Source organism: Strigops habroptila, chromosome 18 (assembly GCF_004027225.2).
Source record: "Strigops habroptila isolate Jane chromosome 18, bStrHab1.2.pri, whole genome shotgun sequence".
Lineage (NCBI taxonomy): Eukaryota > Metazoa > Chordata > Aves > Psittaciformes > Psittacidae > Strigops > Strigops habroptila.
The window spans coordinates 3,757,664-3,760,052 of record NC_044294.2 but is presented as its reverse complement, the minus strand read 5'-3'; positions in this window follow the sequence as shown (position 1 = coordinate 3,760,052).

Below are 2,389 nucleotides of genomic sequence, written 5' to 3'. Positions count from 1 at the left end.
CCTAGCAGGGCTGTTCATGCATTATAGGACATTGATTTGCCACTTCGGAGCAAGGCCTTACAATCTGATCCATACCATAGTAATAGCCTATATCAGTCCACATGCAATTAAAGTTGCATGCATGTATGTGTGTGTGTGTGTATATATACATAGGAGGGGATTCTCCCCCTCTACTGTGCTCTGGGGAGACCTCCCCTGCAGTCCTCCGTCCAGCTCTGGGGCAACAGCACAAGAGGGACATGGAGCTATTGGAGTGAGTCCAGAGGAGGCCACAGAGATGCTGCGAGGGCTGGAGCAGCTCTGCTCTGGAGCCAGGCTGAGAGAGCTGGGCTGGGGCAGCCTGGAGAAGAGTTCGGCTGGTTCCCCAGGAGAAGGCTCCAGGGAGACCTTAGAGCAGCTCCAGTGCCTAAAGGGGCTACAAGAAACCTGGAGAGGGGCTTTGGACAAGGGCCTGTAAGGACAGGTCAAGGGGAATGGCTTTAACCTCCCAGAGGGGAGATTGAGATGAGCTCTGAGGCAGAAGCTCTTCCCTGTGAGGGTGCTGAGGCGCTGGCACAGGGTGCCCAGAGAAGCTGTGGCTGCCCCATCCCTGGCAGTGTTCAAGGCCAGGTTGGACACAGGGGCTTGGAGCAACCTGCTCTAGTGGAAGGGGCCCCTGCCTGTGGCAGGGGGTTGGAACTGGATGAGCTTTAAGGTCCCTTCCAACACAAACTGGTCTGTGATTCTATGATCTGAGGAATCGATGAGTTTGGAAGAGCTACTGCAATGGCTTCAGTTTTTAACAGAACCCTTTGTACAAGGAGAAGCATTTCGGTCTAGTGCAGTGGGTGCTGCCAGAGGTCTGCAGTGGCTGGTACCTGCTGCCCAGGCGAGGATGCAGGAGCCAGCCAAGCATGTGCGTGTCTCCAGAGCGCTCCCAGCCATGTGTGGCAGTGTCTTCTCCTCCAGAGGTGATGACTTTGTGCTGAATAGCTTTACGGGGTCAAACTTTCCACTGGCTACTGGTGCTATTAGAACAACAAAGCTCTTCGAGCAGCAGTGAGGCAGTTTAGACTAATAAATATTCCTGGGTAGCAGGGTCTGCTTAAGGCAGCTCTAGTTCATGTGGGCTTTGAACCACATCAGAATTATCCTCTGGGGAACGAGCTCTCTTGCAGTTACTTACCATGCTGTGAGCCCTTTGCTCTCTGAGGATAGATGTGTGTGTTACTAGCTTTTGCGCATGTGTATATGCGGCAGCAGGACTTGTCATGCTGTCAGAAGCCCTGCTCACTGAGGTTTGCTGACAGATTCACATGGAGATGGTCACCTCCTAGCCCTGGCTGCTGCACTGGAGCAGTTCTTGCTCCGGGTTTGTCACAGGCTGATTCCTTCCTGCATCTCCTCCGGTGCTCTTGTTTATTCCCTGCTCCTCATCCTGGAATTGTTGTGAGGGTGCCAAGGCTCGTAGATCCATGACTCTGAGCAAGGCAGGGTTTAAAGGTCATAGTCAAGACCATTAATAACAAGGTGCAAACGGCTGGTTTATATGTAATGTGAAGCTTTTTACTTATTTCATTTTTGCACTTTGGGGGCTCTGTTTGCTTATGGAGCACTTGGTGTCTGGTACCTATTTAGGCTGAGAGCAGGCAATTGGGTTCCTTCAGGCCTTCAGAGGAATGCAGAAAATTGTTCTCTGGTGTTGTAATTCTGCTGGGATAACTGGAGCTTATTTGTCTCTCTGCTTATTAAATGCATACTTGTCTTGAGGTCCTCTTCTTTTTTTCTGAGAAACATTGGGTGAATCCCAAGGACCAGAAGTGAGAGGCAGATTCCAAGGGGAGGGGGAGAGGGAAGTGCCTGCACCTCTACAGGCTGCATCATCTGCCTCCAGTGCCAACAGGCTGGAGAGGTTAAATACGAGAGCAAACTCCCTGAGGGGAAAGGAGACATGGATGGGGCTCACACAGACATACATGAACGTTGCCCTTGCCCCTGCCCACAGATGAGATGCCCGGGGGGGGGGGGCCGGATGCACCTCCCAAGCTGCTAATACATGGGGGCTGTGTAGGCAGGGAGCAGACCCACCGTGGTGCTGTGCTTTGAGCAGAGGACAGTGTTGGTAGCATGGGCAGGGAGAGCAGATGGGGTTTGTTCTCTGCCAGCTTCTGTGTGGTACCCAGCTTGCCCTGTTTTGCTGTTACACAGGACTGACAGATTCTTCCCTCTCCTGCAGTTAAGGCTGTACAGTGCACAGGTGATGCGTGAGCTATTCTGATCCTCTTATGGGTCAAAACCCTCTCAACATCAGGTCACGCTGACAGCAGCAACCACGGTGGTCTGAATTCACCCCGCTTCTAATAAAGGTGGATAGAGGGGAAGGGCAGCTCCAGTTTCTAGTTCTGCCTCT